The 21,784-nt window shown below is 39.7% G+C and overlaps 1 protein-coding gene across 7 annotated transcripts in view; it reads right to left on the reverse strand.

Moving 5' to 3' along the window:
- The window catches only part of ZNF148 (zinc finger protein 148), a 137,927-nt gene extending 127,171 nt beyond the window's left edge, over positions 1-10,756 (reverse strand). For 5 of the 7 annotated variants that reach the window (XM_036905050.2, XM_057503520.1, XM_036905104.2 and 2 more), the window contains exon 1: positions 10,547-10,756. The gene's annotated coding sequence lies outside the window, so the exon portion shown is untranslated. The remainder of the gene's footprint in view (positions 1-10,546) is intronic. The other 2 variants (XM_036905058.2, XM_036905095.2) reach the window with 1 other exon arrangement.
- Positions 10,757-21,784: the final 11,028 nt, after the last annotated feature.

The following is a 21,784-nucleotide window of genomic DNA, read 5'->3' on the forward strand; positions in this document are numbered from 1 at the left end:
CCCCAGCAACAATTAGATCACTGTCTTATCTTACCTGGATGGTTCTGGCCACCTCCTCACCTTACCTCAAACCTTAAGCCTAGCTTTTACTGAACAAACTGCTTCTCTCATGTTTTAGCTATCCATTCTCCTACTCCTTCAGCTTGATAAAAGGCACAACTGCTTGCTCCTCTCCAGGGCCACTCCCAATATTCTCCTTCCACTAAAAAATCTCTTTGCAGTTGACATAACTCACTTAACCACTCCACATACAACACCCACCAAGCTCCAGAATACCCTCCCACCTTCCTTGCCAGAGACTTCAATTCTACTTTGTCCCATATTCAGCCATTATTCTCAGTGCCGCTGAACAACAATGATGCTGAAGAACTTTGTACATCCCAATCTTCCTCAACTCCTAAAACCTTCACCTGTGCTCCAGCCACCCACATACAGGTCCTAAAAACAGGTTATCAACTGCAAGTGCTGTAATACTAGGACTGTAAGTTAACAAACCCTTTTGCAATTATTTCCTACTTCCTCCTCCTCCGTACCTCCTCTTCACCTCCTTTTGGCTTCACTTGTTTCCCTATACAATTTAAATATGTCCATCACCATTTTAATACTGTCCTCTCCAGAATATCATGACCTTCCATTACAGTCACCATGCATCTCCCTAATGATAGACAAACTTCACCATCTGTTTTCTCCACCGCCACACACTGGGTGTTGAGCACCACCAGAAATCTATGAAATCTTAAGTCTTCCACAACTGATTTATTCTAACAACAACTCAACTCTCCATCTCACTGACTAATCATATCATTTTCATATTTAAATCCTTAATCCCATCAAATTCTCAATCTCTTCCATAAAATTCCCTGAAATCACACCTCTACCTGTAATCAAATCCTCTACACAGCTTCTAAAAGGCTGTATCTTCAACTATTTGTTACTTCTTGTTCCAGTTTTGGAGTTGTTCCTCCTTCTTAAAATAAACTTAATACAATTCCTACAGTCAATGCTTCTATGTTCTCCCAACCCACCCTGTCCTTTATCCCCATGCACTCTGGTCTCTTAACTGATCTCCTGAAGACCAAAAAAAACCAACTCCATGTACCAAACCCTACATTCCACCACCCAAGTCCTTAGCCTCTCTTTGGCAATGGCACTTGAACTACCGCCTTCACTGCACACCACATGGTTGTACTCTACTCTCTAGTTGCTTCTTCTGTCACCAGTGACTACCGGTCCTCTTCTTAGCCCAAATAGCGGGTATTTTCCCATGTTCTGTTCTGGAGTGTTCCCCAGTTCTCTCCCCTTCAGGATCTTATCCCTTACCCATTGCTTCTACATTTTCATTTCTCATATGAATGTCTGACCCCAGCTCCCAAAAGTAACCTTTAAATCATCACCCTCTGCCGCAATCTATTTCTGAGGAATTAGAATATATAATGACTTCTTAACTAGATTTTTCAATTATTACTTCAATTAACACCTCAATTATCAATCCAAATAATTCCATAGCCATCAGCACCCTACCACATACAGAATTAGTAGCTTCAATTATCAACTCTGTGTACGTATTCCCAAGTCTCTAGTGGACCTCTTTCCTCAGCTGAATCCAGTATTTTTAACTCTAGCTAGGTAATTCCCCTTGGATAATTCCAATGGAGACTCACACATTGGTCAATATGTCTTAAAACCAAAGTAGCTATTCTTCCCCACCAAAATATTTCTGTAAATTATTCAATAATTTCTATTAATGGTGCCACCATTCTCACAGTCACCCAAGAAAAGCCCTGAGAGTTTCCCTAACTTTTTCCTTTTTCTCCATTTCCCAAAAGCCTTTATACCACTGAACCCTTCAATTCTCTCTTTGAAGTATTTCTCATATCTACCCCTTTTCTTTTGTTGCCACTACCACCATCCCAACACTTCACACTTCTGTCACAGCCTTCCAACTCTGTCTCCTAGTCACTAGGTTCTCTTTATTGCCAAAACAAACAAAACAGGTCACCAGACTAGTATTCTTAAACCCACCTTATTTCCCCACTCAAAAAAATCAATGGTTCCAGAACAGCAGTAATAGACTCATAGACACCGAAGAGGGACCAGTGGTTACAGGGAATGGGGGGAATAAAAGGGCACAGTAAATCACAATCACAATATAAGCTGGTCACAAGGACGGTAGTACAGCATGGAACATATAGTCAATGATTCTGTAACATCTTTCTACATTGATAGTAGTAAGCGTACTGCACGGGGCAAGAATTTAATAATATGGGTAATTGTTGAACCACTGTGTTGTATATCTGAAAACAACGTAAGATTCTGTATCACGGACACCTCAATTTAAAAAAAATCAATGATTCCCCAACACATACTAAATCAAGTTAAAACTCCTTAGGCTTCCAAAAAATAGGAACTACTCAATTATCCATCATGGAATGGATAAATACACTTTGATATATTCATGTAATGGAATCCCATAGAGCACTGAAAAAGAACTACTGCTATACACATCATGGATGAATCTCATGAAAACACACTGAACATAAGAAACCAGACACAGAAGCATGACTCCACCAATATTAAATTCAAAAACACACAAAACAGAGGTCAGAATGGTAGTTATTTTTGGTTGAAGGAGACATCAATTTGGAGGTGACACATGAGGGACCTTTCTGGGGTGTAGTTAATGTTCTATATATTGAACTGGGTTCTTCATTAACCTGTACCCTTAAAATCTGTATACTGTATATAAATTATATTTCAATAAATAAATTTTTGAAAGCCAGTTTAGTCTGGATTTGTAGGTGTTTCTACAGCTTTATTTTCCTCCATTCAATCAACATGAGCCCTAAAGTCCAGCTAATTAGACCACCAACCCCTAAACGTGCCAGAATTTTCCTTCTACCACTCCCTCTTCTTGGAGTGCCAACTTTTCCCATCTGGCCTACTATAATCCTATTTATTCTTCGAGATCTAAACTATACACCAAAATTCCTCCACAGTCGAACCTGCCATCATCCTTCTATTATAAATAGATGTGTATACATTGTGTCCCTGGTTAAACTCCTGAGGAACATGAACTGTGCCATATACATAAACATGTAGCCTTCACACTGCCTACCATGGAAGCTTGCACACAGACAAAAAATGTTACCTGAATGAATAAATTCTGTCAGTCCATCACAAGCACCCTTCGATCTAACCCCTCCTTCTCAAACCCTCCATTACTGTTTCCACTCATAATTCATTTCTCAATGTACATATTTAATCATTCAACAAAAAACTGGGGACCTATTCTTTTTTTTTTTAACTTTATTTGGGGTAAAATGACATTTTTTAAAAACTGAACACATTTTCTATTTAAAGACTCATTGATGAACTATCTGAAAATGTGCATCTGAAATGAATGAAGCCTTGTTAAGCAAAGGAAATAGTAAATATGTGGATAAATTTAAACCAATGTACAACAACACTTAGCATCTTCTGATGTTAAAAAATAATAAGATAACATTTAAAGGTACAGAGTAACTAAGGAAGAGATCGATTAATATTAACAGCATCTAAGACCTTCATTAGAACTTTAGACTTACCTAAATATTTAAGTTCTGACCTGTGGGAACCTATTCTATGCAAGAAACTATACTATGCTAATGTAACCCATATTAAACTACCCAAAAAACATAAACCAATTTCAGCTGCTGCCTTTTGAATCTTAACACAACCCTTAAATTTCCAGTCATTTCCCCTCCTCTCTCTATCCAATCACATCCCACCTCATTTCTAATCCTGCTGCTATCAAACTTAATTCAAGCCCTTTTAAACTTAAATTTCTCCAGTACCCTCCTAATCTTACTGCACCACCACAACGCCCCCAATCTACCCTGCATGTATAGCTGTTGTCAGATTAGGTCTACTATACAGTCGTTGATTCAATTCTCTACTCAAAAAAATTCAACAGCTATCCATTAACGATACGTGTTAACATACTTTAACTCTCAAATCCTTACAACCATTACTGCCAGAGGTATAATGATTATCCATTTCCTGATGAAAAAACTGAGTGTCAGAAAGGAATTCTCGTCATAATCATGGCACAGGTGAAGTGAAGCACCCAGATGAAAGCCCAGCTTGTTTGCTTACTAAGCACAACACATATGTCATGTCATAATAAATACAAACTAGTTAGCTTAGCTTTAAAGACCATCCATTTTCTACCCAACCCCAAATGACTCTCCCTATCTCATATTCTATTATTCTCTACTCATGAACTCTATTCCAAACTATAGGTTGTGATCAATTATTCAGTTAGTTGTGAACTCATTTTTACTAAGTGACAGTTGTCTTTCTTTCTTTTTAGCCAAACATAATAGAACAGAAAACACCCAAGTGCATCCAACATGGTAAGCGCATTGTTACTGAAACATTTTGTTTCATACATACCCACAAACATTCATACATGCATATATTAGGTGAAGATGTGACACGTATTTCTTAGCACATGTGGGTCATAGTAAGGAAAAATGTATTACCTACATATCCTTGACTTCTCACCTCCAAGCCTTTGCTTTTGCTAATCCCTCAGTTGGAATGCTCTTTCCAGTAATTTGTCAATCAGAATGCTATCCATCCCTTCAAACACTAACTAAAATGCCACTTCCAAGGTTTTCCTCTAGTCAAATGTTTTTCCTACCTTTTAACTTCAGTAATATTCAATATTTTTCCTATTTTACATTTGTGATCATAGTGTAGTTACTTGTGTAAAAGTCTAGCTCCCCTTTTAGAATGTGATTCCCAAGGGATTTATTTCTGACTGCATCTAACAATGCTTTTGCATGTAACAAATGTGTTTTATCTGTTGACTGAAGAAAACTCATCCCATCGTTTTCTGAAACCTGTTATAAATTCATAACATAAATAATTTCTATTACATTCCAAACTCCTGTTATCTCTTATCATTCAGTCTTACCATCTTCCTCCCCAAAATAGCCATTTCAAATAAACTTCTTTACTTTCAATCTTCTCAAGCTTTCCTCTAAACAGAACCTGTCATATATCAATCTTTTTCTTCTTACAGAATCATACTTTCTATTGGTAACACCTTTCCTTTTCCATCTGCTTATATTCCACTTTATTGCTAGTTCTCTAACATCCATACTGATAAATCTTTTATTCTTTAAACAGTTTTTTTTCATTTTTTTCTTCAAGTAGACTTCCTCAATTATTTCAATTCATTTAAAGTGTACATATTTTTTGTCAGTCCCATTAAATCTTTTATAGACAAAGGCAAGTTATGAATAAACCGAAACAAAAAGAAAACATATAGATAATTAGATCTCCTAAATTATCACAGATACTTTCTCATTCATTCATTTCAACAAGCATGTGTCTACTGGACATATGCCCTCAATTCTCTGCCTATTCTGTTCTGTAATTCAGAAAGCAGTTTTGAGAAAAGCATGCAGGAAAATGCCAAGGTAACAGAGCCAAGTTGACTCATGCCCTTCACTCACAGAGACCAAGTAATTTGTGGGGTACAGGCTCAAAAAAGGAAAAACTGAAAGTTATACTAGATGCAGATGGAAAGAGACGACACCCCCTCCACCCCAAGTTGTTACAGGAGGGCTCAAAATCTACCCAACAAAGGTGAATTTGAAAAGGCACAAACCAGGAGTAGCAGCTAAAATGAAATAGGCAGAAAGCATTCAGACAAAAATAGATCCAAACTCTAGGTTCACTCTAAAGGCTGCAAGAGAAATTTGGAGCAATTTAGTTCCTCTCCTGAGATCCCTATGGAATCCTTTCAAATATCTATCTAAAGTATGATACACGTAAATCCTTCCCCAAACCTTAGCCAATATTCACTTCTCTCTTCTCTGAACTCCTACAGCATTTACTGTCTGTAAAACTCATCTGGGAACTTAATCATAAACTATCTTGTTCCTGGTAATGACATTGTTTGTTGACAAACATACGCAGAATTTATTTGCATATTAAAATCAGTGTGGGCCTCCTTAAAATAGTTACCTTGGGAGGCTACCACTTACTATTTATTCACTCCAGCCATTCAACCATCTGATGCACTTAAGCAACATTCATCTAGGGCCTAACTACATGTGAAGCTATCACCACTGTTCAAAATATTTCTGACCTCCTCTTTGGAAGTGTTTTCCAAAGTCAGTTATTAAGTCAACCAAGAAAATCATTGCCATTTCTTGTGATTAACTGAACATAAACCAGAACTGTTCTTTATCCACTCTACTTGATATCAATAGCTCTTAAGCATTTCTAAAAATCTAGTCTTTCAAGCTAAAAATATTTGTCAACAATGAGACTATTCAGAACAACATTATGCCTTGCATTATTTGTACTGTGCCATCCTGGAGGGACTCTGAACTCCAAGAGGATTAGAACCATATTCTACTCACCTTCACAGGCACCCTCCCCCAATCACACAATAGGTATTTAACAGGTAAACTGTATAGAATGTGCCAGAGGCTCAAAGTAAGTATTCAGAAAAGGTGTTCCAAAAAAAATTCCGAGAATGAGTACCCAATGACTATATTGAAAATGACTACCAAAACACAAAAATTCTCAGCTAGAGGTATACTTTTGATACTTGTTTTTAAAAATCAATTTTCTGAAATCTTACACTATTACTGAACTACTTTCACAACTGTCTTTCTCCCCCAAAAAGAATATAAACACTATAAATTCCTTGAGGAAAGGAACTTCATCTACCACTTTTTTATTGTCCCACAAATGAAATCAGAGAAATTCTTAGAACAACTAAAAATCTCTAAGCAGTCATTTATGCCTGATACTGGAAATTCCAAATTAAACCAGCCCCTAACTGCACACCAGATTTAAGATTTACTCAGATTAGAAGTAAATTTTGGGTTCCACCCCTCAGATGTTTTTGCAGGACTGTTATAGTTCCATTCTGAAACATTCCATCATCTTCCCTTACATCTAAAGGCTTCGCCAGCAGATATCCCTATTGTCCGTCACTGTCAAGCACACACTCAAACACACACGTACACACACAATTTTGTCTACGATACCCCACAGTACTCAGCAATTTCACAGTCCCATTATTACCACTAGCAGGGAACACTACTTTCTATCAGTCACTCAACAGATATTTATTAAGCACTTAAAAGAAACAAGCTGTTGTTAGTTTCCCCAGAGTAAATAAAGTCTCAACTCTGGAGCAGGTTACAATCTAGCTACCATTTGCAAACAAAGAATAATCTCCAAAAGCAAAAACAAGATTTAGCAGTATATAGTCTACAAGGGAATGCTTTTCTTATTCAAAGTAAAGAAGATTCTCAAGAGGTGGGGTTAAACAAGACTTCCAAAAGCAGAGCAAGAGCTTTGTATTCTTCCCACATCCAATCAGCTCACTTGGTGATGTTGTACCTCACACACTAATTATTCAAAAACTAGTATTTTTATGAATCTAGCCTAATATATGAGCAGCATACTTTTTCCCACCATATTCCCAACCTATTAGTGACTTAAATATGTTAATTTCCTTAAAAATGCCACAAATCTCAGTTTCACCACTGTAATTTAAATCTCCTTCACAACTATATCCAAATGTCAAGAATTCTTTACCTTTTCTTCAGCTACCCACAAAATCACCATTCCCTCCATCATAGCCTGTCCTTCATGTTCCTCCCCCTCTATCACAGTTCCTTATCCCTCCCTCCTTCCACAAGAAAGAAGCACATATCCAAGTCAATCCATTCCTTCCTAAGAACCTAAGAATTTCCAAAGAAGCCCGGAAAGAACAGTCAAGGGTCATTTTAATCCATTCCCAGATTCCCCACACTAAAACACTCCAGAAGACTGTCAAAGAGTCTGCGCAGTTAACCTGGCAACTAATTCCAAGATGAACAAGCATCACTGCCAAGCAACTGCTCCTCATCTCACACCAACAATACTTAATTCTGCAAAGATGTTGTTCCCTATAACCCAGTCTTTCTTACAGGTCCATCCACCAAATTTTCTTTTATCATCTCACCTGGTATTTCCAGTCTGATTTTCAATGCTTTCTCTTTTAAGCATATTATTTAAAAATATAAAGACATCTAATTAAAAAACTTAAGTAACTATCAAAGGTTGGAAAGGAGAAGGACAAAGGGGATAGATAATGCCAGTGACACAAATCCTTTCCATTCATAATAAAGAAGTCTTTTGACTCCTTCATAATGTCACTTTGATCAATGAAGAAGTAAGAGTACATGCATATTACTTGGAGACCTGGAGAAAAATGTAAGAACTATAAAAATTAATGCTCAGAGTAGAAGCCTCTGGAAAGTGGGACTGCAATGCACAGATGAGACAGGCTACTGCAGTTCATGATAAGCTCCCTCAGGACAATTTTATTTTTTAATTATATACATGTAATGTTTCATATAAGTTAAAAGGAGAGAAAAACAATGCCATAGAATATTAAACATACATAAATTAAAACAACTGATAATATACAGTGTCAGTGAAGGAAGGAAAACAGACCCTCTCATACATACTATAATGACAAAAAAACGGGTACATCCTACCATGTAATGTAGTGAAGGCCTTAAAAAGAATGAGTAAACCGAAATGGACTGACAAAGTTCTCCAAATTTTTAAAAAATAATCCTGTTATTTCTACTAGAAAATTTTTAATAAAAGTCCCTCTCATCTCTAATGCCAAATCATTGTCCTCCCTTAAAGATATTTGCTAAATGAATGAACAATATTTGCCAAATGACTGAATTTTCCCATCCTCCCAATTTCTTTCCATCTTCCCCATTAATCCTCCACCCCCCCTATTTCCATAAAAAGATTTTTCATACTACTCTCTCCAGTTGAATTACTATTACAATGTAATGTATACACAGTCATTCTTAATAATAAAAAGTGCATAATTATCAGGTAAATTTAAGAGTTCTAGCTTCTACTGGTTCTAATTTTAATGGTTCTAGCCCAGAGTTCCTCTTGGAAAACTGGTCTGGAGGGAGCTCAGCAAATCCAACAGGCAGGCCTTGGTTCAGTTCCTGATAAGGAAATGCTAATACTCCCTCCAACCTGGCTTTAGAATTATCCAGTCTCTTAAAGTTCTTCAAGACCTGAAGACAACTAGCCCCAACCTCCTTGCAGCCTAAGCCCAAAACAGATACTCCAGATCCTCCATTCTGCAGGACCACACTTTGTAAACTAGAGCATTTTCTTCAATACCAGGTCCTGGTTAGGGCATACATTCAGGAACTGTGAATGGCAAAAGGTCTCCTCCAACCAGCCCCAGAAGTATGAAACCAATCCAGTCAATTGGACTAATTTGAGCTACAAATGGAGGTTCCAGAGAAGGGCCACCATGCAAGGACATCCCCCACCGTTAAATACAACCCTGTGTACTGCAAACCAGGTGAATGATATGACACCAGTTCTCCTGGTCCAGATAAGGTGGTGGACAGTGAAGATAAAAACTACAAGTCAAGTCATTTCCATTCCAGCATTTGCTAGGAGAATGTTCACCCAGCCTCTAGCAAGTGATAGTATTTGCTAAAATCTAAGTTCCATGGCCTGGAGAATCCTTGTAAGCCAGGTGTTTTCTTAAGCTCTGTTTCAGAGATTCTCATATTCATTGGTGCTGGTATAAAACGTCTTAGACCAGACTATAGACTAAGGTCTAATTCTCAGTGACCCCAACCACTGCCAGGACCCACACTTACCAGATGTCATCTACAGAAGAGCCCAAACAGGTTCGGAACTAGGCCATCATGGCCCATCTGGAATAACTCTTTAGTCCTTGGGCCAACATTTATTAATTCTACTACATCTGTCTATTCTATCACGCATTCTCTTCATATTCTCTAGTGTTCAGCACTCCCTCTTGCTTCAAACGCTATCCTTTCTATTCAAGGAAACTCCTTATATCCCTTCTTTCTTTTCCTTAGGAACGCTTCAGTTCTTCCATAACCAAATACCTAACATATCTGCACAATGAACAGCCCCCAGACTCCTCCAGAGCCACCCCGTGCATTCCGGCACCTATCCGGCATCTTTGCCTCCGGCCTCTCCTCGTACACACTCCCACCATGTTTCCTGCAAGGATTCCCTTTTCCCCAACCCCTGCCCTTCCCTTCTCCTAAAGAACACACTCGGGCAGCAACACTGACTGACTGGGGCCTGCGGTGCATGAAGCACTGCACCAGGCACGATGGACAGGGACCTGGCGTCTCCCTAGCCTTTTCACACCCACCCCTGGCGCCCTCCGGCCTCCCCGTGCAAACATCCCACCTCCTTCCCGGCCTCTAACACCCCCTCAGGCCTCGGAGGCCGCCTTCTCGCCGCCGCCACCCCCGTCATTACCCTTTCTCAACCCCCCAACCCACCATCCGCGCCCTGCCTCCTCCCGTGCCCCGGCAGCTCCCGCGTTTCCCTCGGCCTCGGCCGGCCTCCAGGCGCCCCCAGCCGGGCCGCGGCTCGCTCCCCCCGGGGCCAGGCCGCTCCCCCCGCGCGCCGCCCTCCCCCGGGCCCGGGCCTGCCAGGCCGAGCGCTTTACCGCGGGCGGGCGCCGAGGCGCACGGTCACCGACTGCAGGCGGCGGCAGCTCCAACCTTTCTAGGGCCCTGGAGAGGAGGGGAAGGGGCAGGGGGGAGAACTTTTGCTGTGGCAGCTTGGGCAACAGCTCCCACCCCTGCGCCTTTCTCCTCTTCCTCCCCCTCCTCCTCCTCCTCCTCCTCCTCTTCCTCCTTCTCTTCCTCCTCCCAGAGCAGTAGAGACGCAGACATGCCGCGGCTAGAGCGCCGCCGCGGTCGCCGCCGCTGCCGGCGCGGTGCATTGTGGGAAGCCCCGCACACGGGAAGAGCTCCACGGCGCCGGCGCTCCCTGGCCCGGGACCGAACTGGGAAGACCCAGCGTGGCTTCGATTCCGACGCCTGCGTGTCACCACCCCAGCGTGGCCGGGGAAGCTGGCCCCGAGCCGCGCCGCAGGTGCCCCGGGCTGGGCCTGGCAGGAAAGCAATTTGAAAAAGATCGGAACTGAGGAACTCTCTTTGAGAGGGGGTCCGCTTTCAACCGTAATCGGGTTCTAGCGCTCTAGTAGTGGAGGACTCCCGGCGTCCGGCGCGTTTCAGGCCCGGGGGAAAAGGAAGGGGTGGGGACGTAGGAAAAAGGTTGTCTGCCATAATTTCTTGATTCTTCGCTTCTCTTTTCCCCGCCACCTCCAGTCGTTGACCTCTCCTACCCCAATTGCCACCTTTTCTGGAAACCGGCGGCCCTGGGCCCTTGAAATGAGCAAACCCCGTTAGTGTCTCTGCAAACTGAGATGCAGGGTGTGAGCATAGGGAGAGGAGATCTGGCCATGGACCCTGTTGCACAAGGTCTTACCTGGTATTTGCCGCTCACTTCTGGGGTCCAAACCTTATTACTCTATAAGGTAAAGACTTGGGAGTTATCTATTTAGAGCTATAATTGTGAAGTTTCGTGGAGGCCCTTGAGGCCCTTTAAGCGAAACTTAGCCAAATTGTGCCTTCTTAATGGTGCCTTCATTCAACTAACATTAGGTGCCCTGAGGTACCTGTGCATACTGCGATGGTTTACAATTACCTTTGTGTCCCCACCCTTGCACAAGGTCAGCCAGGAAACATAAAAGATGCTCAGTTGAATGTTGAGTGATTATGAGCATCAAAAACTTACCATGAAAAGAAACACCATTATGATTTCTTCATAACAGTCTGAAGATTTATTCAGCCTTTCTCTGCAATACTTAAAACAACCTCTGGAGAGAGAGAAATGAAAGGCGTTAAAATATCTATGTACCATTTCTGGAGTTCTCTTGTACACACGCACCTTCCCCTTGCCAACTGAATGTTCATCTGAATAGTGCTCTTTGGCAAAACTCCAAACCCCTGCATTAGGTACTTGTGATGGCACTGAATTAGATTAGTGTCTTCAAGGTTAATGTTCCCCCAGGCCTTAACCTTAGTAAATTCCGATGCCTGTTTAGAAATAGCTGAGGCTCTGAGGTTCAGCTTAATTTAGACACAGGTAACTAAGAAGAGCAAGGATAAGCCACAGCTCCACAATCAACTCTCCATGTGCTTCCTACATCAAAAAATACAAATTTTAATAAGATGACAGTGCATATTCTGAATGCTAATTGCAACAAAACAGTGATACAAGCTAGGGAAGAGAAAATTACCTGGAGGACAGCCTTCTGGCAACTTCTAGCATCTGCAATGGCATCAAATTCAGATGTTAAAAAACACCTCTGGAAGCAAAGAAGCAGACTGAATATTAGGTAATAGAAAAATTAATAACTGAAAAGAATTGAAGGCCTGGAAATTACACCCAGTGGGGAAGATGGATTGGTTTGCCATTAGGAATAAATGTAGTTCTCCACTCAGCACCATAACTAAGACACAATAGAGAAACAACTGTCTAACAAGTGCAGAATAAAGAGCACTTTATTATATACAGATGATGGGGAGCAAGTCTTCAGTAGGTTAAATGAATATTAGCCCTATTTTGCCTCTCCAGGCTCTTGGTCACCTCCCCAAATACCAGCCCTAGACATTCAGCCTGCTTCCCTTTCCATTTTTAAAAAAATTTTTTATTCTTAAATAAGTACTGACTCACACGAAGTTGAAAAATTAGTGCAGAGTCTGTTTACCTTTCACCCAGCTTCCCCCAATGGTGGCGTCTTAAAAAGTTTCTATTACGTATCAAAACTAGGAAACTGACCATGGCACATTTTACCATTAAGCAGACTACAGAACTTAGTTTTTACCATTTTTTAAACCTGCACTTAGGTGTGTATATGTGTGTGTCTGCAATTTTATTCCATATATAGATGCATGTAACCACCACTGCAACCAAGATATGGAACCGTTCTATCACCACTAAAGAACTCCCTCATGCTACCTTTTTGTATTCACAAATCCACCTCCCCATTCCACTCCCCTACTCCATTCCTGTCCCATAGCAACCCGTAATCTGTTTTGCATCTTATAGTTTTGTCTTTTAAAGAATGTTACATAAATGGAATCACACAGCCTGTAACCTTTAAAGACTGATGTTTTTACCTAAACAATGCCCTTGGGTTCCATCCAGTTTGTTGCAGGTATCAAAAAGATTCATTCTTTTTCATTAATGAGTAGTATTCCATTGTCTCATCCATTCCCCAAGTGAGGGACATTTGGGTTTTTTCCAGTTATTTTTTGCTATTACAAATAAAACTGCTATGAACATTTGTGTACAGGTTTTTGTGTAACCTTAAATTTTCATTCCTCTGAGATAAATGTGTAAGACTATGATTGATAGGTCATTTGGTAAGTGCCTATTTAATATTTTAAGAAACTGCTATATCATTTTACATTCTCTCCACCAATGTATGAAAGATCCAGTTTCTCCCCACCCTCACCAGCACGTAGACGTAGCATTATCACTCTTTTAGCTGTTTTAATAAGCATGTAGTGGTATCTCATTGTGGTTCTCTCTCTTTTAAAAAGGGGTCTCTCTCCCCCAAAACTGACTCCTGAATAGGATGCATGCTACCTTTCTAACTCCTACTATTCTTGGTGTGCTTTTAAACAAGCTCACAGGCCCCTTTTGTTGAAGAATTTCATTACATATAACTGTAAAGAAACAACTCTCATGTGTAAGTTATGTGAATTCTTGAAATTATCAGTTCATATAGCTCATGTCTTTTTCTGACACTCTTTCTTAAATGGTTCCAGGAAACATCTGTCAAGTGGGCCTAGAAATTTCTTTCAGGAGGTGATAGACATTTAAACTAGGCTACTCAGGATGCAGTCCACAGGTGGCAAATTTAAATGTCCAACAAGTCAAGCAGGTAACATGAATAGGTGAAGCAGGCCAGATATAAAGACAATTAATAGTGAAAAGGACTGTGAAGAGCCAGAGAGCTTGAGCCAGTCTGAGAGTCACAGCCACTGATCATTTCCAGCTGATGATTTCCAAGTGGAAATGTGAGGCCCAGGAAATCAAGAGAAATTAGGGATCCAAAATTTTGGGTGCCAAATATTAATGTTGGCAACTAATTCCATTTCTTTAAAATAGGAAATTATATCAAACAAGACATGTCTGTGGGTCAGATTCATTCTCTAGCTATCAGTATCTTATCTGATGTGGCCTAACCCATAGAGGGCTGGCACCATTGCTCTGACAGATGAGATTTTTAGTGCCTCCCCAGTCCTCTTTTTGTCTTCTAGCTCTGGAATGGGTTCTATTCAGTGTTGGCCCTTTAACTTCCTTAGTTTTATGTCCTTCCATCTCTTGTTCCCAAAGACTTAACTAGGTCTTCAGAGCCTCATGTACTAACCATCTTCCAAGCTTCCTGAACTTCTCAAGTCAGGAATATATGGACGTACAATCTTCTCTACCATGTGGCTGCCTGCAGCATGAGTCATTTGTCAAAGCTGGTTCTACTTTAAGGAAAAACTTGGCTTCTTTTTGCAAAGTTCGAAATTCATTGCCATGTCAGAGATTTGTCCATAAGAGCCTGCCTCCACTATATCTTGTCATTCCCACTTGTCCTAGAAAAACAATGATTTTCTTGTTCCCATGGGTCTCTTTTCCTAGGACACCTCTGCTTGAGTTCCTGCTTCAGATCTAAAAGGCGCTTCTAGGTCATTGATATATTTTCAAACTAATAACCAAGACATGGAATCAATTCAAGTGTCCATTGACAGATGAATAAAGAAAATGTGATGTATACATACAATAGAATATTATTTAACCTTTAAAAAGGAAGAAAATCCTGCCATTTGTGACAACATGGAGGGCACTGTGCTAAGTGAAATAAGACAGCCACAGAAAGATGACACTGCATGATTCCACTTACATGAGGTATCTAAAATATTCAAATTCACAGAAGCAGAAATTACAATAGTGGTTGCCAGGGGCTGGGGTGGGCATGGGAAATGGTGGGGGTGGGAGGTTGTTTAATGGATGTAAAGTTGCAGCTATGCAAGATGAGTACATTCTAGATATCTTCTGTATGAATAGTGCCTATAGTTAATATGGTGTTGTGTACTTCAAAATGTGTTTTCTTAAAATATCTCATGTTAAGTGTTCTTAACGCCAAAAAAAGAGAGAGAGCACAACAAGGAAACTCTGGGAGGCGTTAGATTGATTATGGTAATAATATCTCTGGGGTTGGCATATGTCCAAACTCACCAAATTGTGTGCATTAAATATGTACAGTTATTTGTATATCATTTATACTTCAATAAAATTGTTTTTTAAAAAACTAGTGAATGGTCTACTCTCTCCTACTTAGGATATAGAATTTAGATAATAAATTCTTGGATTTAAGAAGTAGCCCCCCACCTCTCAGGGGCATCTAAAGGAGGTGCTGGGTTGCACTAAAGTGCATCAGCTGTGGGATAACTATGACTTGGAGGGAAGAGAAGTGAAAGGTCAAGCGGCTAAAACACAAGAATGATGGAAATAAGGACCAGGATGATATTGGTGGGAAAGGAAAAAATAAAATAAAGCAACATTATTAGGCTAGTGTTCTATCAGGACAGAGCGTTTCTGGTGGGTAAGTCCACAGATGGCAACTAAACCATCCTGTATTTGAATTCTGCCTTTACACTTACTAGCTTTGCAACTTAAGCTCTTTAACTTCTGTGCTGTCAAGCATCCCATGAGAAAATGGGCCAATAATAGTAACTTCCTCTTAGGGTTGTTAAGAATATCAAATATTAATACATGTGAAGTATTTAGAACAGTATCTGGCACACAGTTAAATGTTGTGTATGTGTAGATACAGACAGTCCCTGAGTTATAACGGTTTAACTTACAATTTTCAACTTTATGGTGGTGTGAAAACAATATGTGTTTGCTAAAAACTGTCCTTTGAATTTTGATCTTTTCCCAGGCTAGCAGTGTGCACTAAGATACTCTCATGATGCTGAGCAGGGCAGCAAGCCCCAGCTCCCAGTCAGCCACGTGATCATGAGGGTAAACAACTGACACACAACCATTCTATACCCATACTTTCTGTTTTGCACTTTCAATACAGTCATCAATTACATGAGATAGTCAACACTTTATTATAAAATAGGCTTTGTGTTAGCGAATTTTGCCCAACTGAGGCTAATGTGCATGTTCTGAGCATGTTTAAGGCAGGCTAGGCTAAGTATAATGTTCTATAGGTTAGGTGTATTAAATACATTTTCAACTTGCAGTATTTTAAACTTACAATTGGTTACCCCATCATAAGTCAAAGAAGATCTGTATTATTATTATTGTCATTCTTACTATTAAAAAGGACTTAAAGATGGTGTTGAACTAAATTCCCTAAAAATAGAATTCCATAAGGGAAAAAAGTCAGTTCCTTCAAGTAGCTTGAGGCAAGGGAAAATATAGAAACTATGAAAGTACAAAAATATAATTTAAGAGGAAAAATATCTTAGATAAGTTTAGCATGGGGAATAAAAAAGGTATATGATAGCTAGATGAAGCTAAGGAAAAACTAAGCAATTAAGCTGCAGTAAAAAAAATATGTAACATTATTCAGAGAATTCATTTCTGAGCATGATGTTTGCCTGAAAAGTTTTATAGCTGATGAAGTTGGTCTATTAAAGATGCTTGCTATTGTCTACTGGGCAAATACCAGTAAATCAAGTTCCCACATCTTCTTTCATAAAGTTTAAGCAAAATGAAGACAAGTTAACTACTCATATATACTAAAGTTGTGGGTTTCCATAAAATAGAAAGCATGGCAAATGAAAAACTTTATCATTCAAAGACTTCATACATTTGATAACTGCTAGATAGTGCAATATAATGCAGAAATGTATTTTTTCTTTACATAATATTTTTATAATTTAAATAAAAAAGCATGTCATAATTCTGGACTTACCCGAGAATATTAAAACTACCTTGTGGCTACACAATTGTGTAGAACAACACCAAGGAGTTAGTTTCCCAAAAATGATCATTTTCCTACCAGCCAATGTTCAATGTAAAACTTAATAAAAACCCCATGCAAGGCTCAACAAAAGAGGTAAAAGAGGTGTTGGGTTGTACTAAAGTTCATCAGCTGTGAGATAACTATGGCTTAGAGGGATTCAGAGGAAGACAGGGAGGAAAGGTCAAGAAGCAAAGAACGTAAGAACGAAGCTGTGTTATCTTTTCATTCACTAGTTGATTTTTCATAAAGGAACCATTTTACACTTTCCTGAAGATTATGCAAACAAGTGCGGGGGTTCAAGAAGGCTAAGATGAAACGTAAGCCAATAACAAGCTCTAAGACTGATGGAGGAGACAGATACAAAATGAGAGAATTTCATGATATGCTGCGCTAACATAGAGGTATGCAGAGTGCTTTGGGTCCCCTCACTAATGAGCCTATGGACTGCGTATCATTCTGATACCAAAACCATACTTTCCTCTTTGTTCATACATCTAAAAACTTACATGTGAAGTTCTGTATAAATATCAAATGTTACGCAAGGCTTTCACATTTAAAGAAGCATTTATTGCCTGATAATTTAAAAATGTGTCACCTTCAAAGCAAATCCTTTCTAACACACACACACACACACACACACACATATCTTGAAATGACTGTGGAATAATCCTCCACACTCCATGAACAAAATGTGAACAAGGCTGAAGAACAAATGCAGGATGAAAATCAGGTGAAAGTCATCTACACTTGTGGTAACACCCAGAAATGATAGCATGGGCACCAAAGTAGATCATTTTTGGATAAGAAGAGGCTGTTGCACCTTTTCATTCGCTAATTGATATTTCATAAAGAGAAGCATTTCACACTTTCTTGAAGAGAATTATACAGCTGCATAAGCTTCATCTTTTAATGAAGAAGGGGGAAGGGGATAACTCAGAAATCAGCTGATTTGGGGCTTGGTTGGTTTGGAAGAAAATCAATTTCAATGTTGCAGCTAAAGTCCTTACCATTGAGCCTCAGGACCCATATCATCTGATTCTGCATGTTGCCTCCCAGACCTCTAGGATGGTCAGATATGACACCCAGTAACTGATGCCAGCAGGGAGAGCTCCAAGTCAGCATGGAACTGTTATTATTTGGGGCATTTTAATTCGAAGCCAGGGAAGTATGCTGTATATTGGAAAAGTTCTCATCTTTTCTGTTTTTTAATGTTTTGGTGTTTACAAGATTAAACATCTATTAGTTGGACATTCTGTTTATACTAAATACACATTCCCCATAATACCAGATAAAAGAGTTATTTCAGAAAAGAAAAATAAACATCTTTGAATACAATGTAGTTACTGTAAAACCATTACTATATATCCCTATGGCATGCATTGTTTTAAGAAACATTGTTACCATTGGTCTCAAAAAGTCCAAAGACTGTACTCCAGAATCTCAGAAAAGGGGGAAGACATCAGAATTGGGATACAGGTATTTCCTGCTTTTCGAAAGTTCATAAAAGTTCACTTTTAAAAATTCATTTTGTTATCATTAATCTACAATTACATGAGGAACCTTATGTTTACTAGGCTCCCCCCTTCACCAAGTCCCCCCTCCACAAACCCCATTACAGTCACTGTCCATCAGCATAGTGAGATGCTGTAGACTCACTACTTGTCTTCTCTGTGTTGCACAGCCCTACCTATGCTCCCCCCCACATTATACATGCTAATCATAAGGCCCCCTTTCTTTTTCCCCGCCCTTATCCCTTCCTTCCCACCCATCCTCCCCCATCCCTTTCCCTTTGGTAACTGTTAGTCCATTCTTGGGTTCTATGATTCTGCTGCTGTTTTGTTCCTTCAGTTTTTCTTTGTTCTTATACTCCACATATGAGGGAAGTCATTTGGTACTTGTCTTTCTCTGCCTGGCTTATTTCACTGAGCATAATACCCTCTAGCTCCATCCATGTTGTTGCAAATGGTAGGATTTGTTTTCTTCTTATGGCTGAATAATATTCCATTGTGTATATGTACCACATTTTCTTTATCCATTCATCTACTGATGGACACTTTTATGAACGACCTACATTAGTACCTGTTTTCACTGACTGAAAGAAATCTGAAGAGGGCTTTTGCTTTTATGGATAAAGGCAAAAGCACAAACAGTGTTCAGCATTTGTCCTGCCGCAAGAGCCCTTTTAAAGGCAGTGCACACCCAGAGCAGGGAGATGGCACGGCCTAGCTCCCTTCCTGGCAACCACCCTCAGTATCTCTGCATTGAGCTGCCAGAGCTTTGAACTGTGTCTCTGAGCGTTTGCTTTTACCTTGATTTATTCTGTGCATCTGTTAACAAAGTATGTCCTAAGGTATCAGAAAGGCCTAAGAGAGGTTATTTTTTGGGATTGGGAATGCTCAAAAACTTTTCAATATATATTAATGGTAATTGCTCCTTTGCTTTATGCCATTGCAGCTTATGAAAGGTTTCATAGGAACTCTCTACTTTCAGATAGTATAGTGGGGGAAAATGAGACAAAGTAAAATAACATTAAATGTACTGAAAACATACATGAAGTGTGGATTATAATATTAATTCAAACACTTAATATTTACTCTCTAGCTATTCTACATTAAGAGAAAGTGTACAGATATGCACACCCACTGTGGCTTTTCCTATAGACCCTGTCTTCTGTCACGGCAGGCTTGTCTACCAAGGGATCAAAGTCTCTTAGACCACAGATAGACATTTTGACATCATTTCTGACCTCTTCCTGGGCAGAGAGGAGAGCATAATGTCATGTGAAGCAAAGATATTAGAATTTGAGACCACCTCTCAAATAACAAAAAAAAAAAAGTGAATGACTCAGGTGAGAAGTCCTCACTTCTTTCAATCATTTTTGAATGCTTCCTGTGTGTCAGACAATGTGCTAAGTCTTAGTAATATGCAGTTTCCTAGACAAATCCATACATTTGTTATTTTATTCATTGAAAATTGCCATTGACTATCTGGTACTATACAAAATACTAGAAATACAAGGGCAAATAAAATTCCCTTCCCCCAAAGGAGCTTGTAGTCTTCAGCTGGAGAAAACCAAGTAAAGAAGCTGCTTCACTTTAGGGTGATACATTCTCAGACAGAGATAAGCAGGGGACCCCAGTTCCATGCCAGGACAGCTTCCCCAAAGTGACATTTAAGCTGAGACCTAAAAGGAGGTGGGGTGGGGGTTCTGGCAAAGTTCAGGGAAGAGGAAGGAGACGGCAGTACTGAGTCCTAGGCCAGAGATTGCTCAGTGTATTCAGGGACCTGCTGCCAGTTGTTCAGAATGAATGAGTGCAGGAAGTGGTAAAGAAAAAAAGAGAGAGAGAGAGAGACTGCAACGGAAAGCACCAGCAAGTTCCAGAGGGCCTCGTGGGCCAAGTTGAAGTGTCTGACCTATATCCCAAGCTCAGGTTTCCCCAAAGTGTGGGGCTGGGTGGTAAGCAAGAGGATTTTAGATGGCGCACAAACCAACTTTTTGAATTTTCGTAATTAATGGATTTAATATGCATTAGAAAAATATGTAACTCATGTATTCAACATAATACCTCTCTTACATTATTGCTTATGATGAGGTGGGGGTGACAACAGTGATTCAATTTTAGATGAAATATTAAATATATCATAGTTGATACATGAGCAACTATAAATGATGTTTGGGAAAAGAGCCTGAGACCAGCAGCCTGCAAATGAAAGATTGCACGCAGAGGAGTAACATGACAAGACTTCTAGGTTAGAGCACTAGTTATGGAAAACACAGTAGGGCAGTGTTTGCCAAACTTCTGCTTAAATTTCATTGGTGGATTCTGAAGTCAAATTTAAAGTTGTAACTGGCAGGGTATTTTCAATGAAACATAAAAGAATAGAATCATATCAGACAGCCTCACACATAATCAGATAGCATCACACATAACTATTTACTGGATCACAAGGTAACGTATTTTTCTTCCTGTGAGTCAAGGTCAAAGAAAACTTGAAAGTCACTGGAAATAGACCAGTGATGAGGCTGTTGCAGTAGTTCATTTATTCATTTAACGAGGATCTATTGAATACGTATTATATGAAAGGTGCTGTTCTAGGCATCGAGGATATAGTTGGTGAACAAAATAGATAATGTCTATGATCTTACAAGGTAAAAATGAGTAAGTAACGAAATAAATACATAAGACAATTTAAGAGATGGCAAGTTTGTAAAAGCAATAAATCCAAGGGAGAAATGTAGCTCCTCCCAGGCTATTTTTTTCACTGCTGTGTCCCAAACACTCAGAATAGGAATAGTGCCTGGAACGTAGTGGCTGTTCAAAAAGTATTAACTGAAGGAGTAAATGGGGAATGTTGTTGACTTGACTTAGGTAGTGACAACAGAAATTAAGAAATTAAGGTAGATGGGGTCAAGATATATTCAAGATATAAATAAGACTCAGTGTGCAAAATAGATGTAGGGGCTGAGAGATAAAAAGAGGAATTATTTCTCTACAGCCTATTCTAAACACAGCAACCAGAGTGATGGTAGGATTTCTCCACTCAAACCCTGCTGTGGCTCCTGTTGTACTTAGAGTAACCCCCCAAAGCCTTAAAATGGGCAATAAGGCTGTACATGATCTAGACTCGGGTACCTCACTGATCTCATCTCTAATAATCTCCCCTGGGTTCTCTCTGTTCCTGTCACCTTGCTGTTCCTCAAAACCCTAGTTATAGTCCTCGTTGAGGCCCTTGAAGTACCTGTCCCCTTGTCCTGAAATACTCTTCTCCCAGACATCACAGAGCACAGTCCTCCCTTCTTCAAATGTCTCCTTTGTTCGGTCCATTCTGACCACACTGTCTAAATACCACAAT

This window comes from Manis pentadactyla, chromosome 1, assembly GCF_030020395.1.
Source record: "Manis pentadactyla isolate mManPen7 chromosome 1, mManPen7.hap1, whole genome shotgun sequence".
Taxonomy (NCBI): domain Eukaryota; kingdom Metazoa; phylum Chordata; class Mammalia; order Pholidota; family Manidae; genus Manis; species Manis pentadactyla.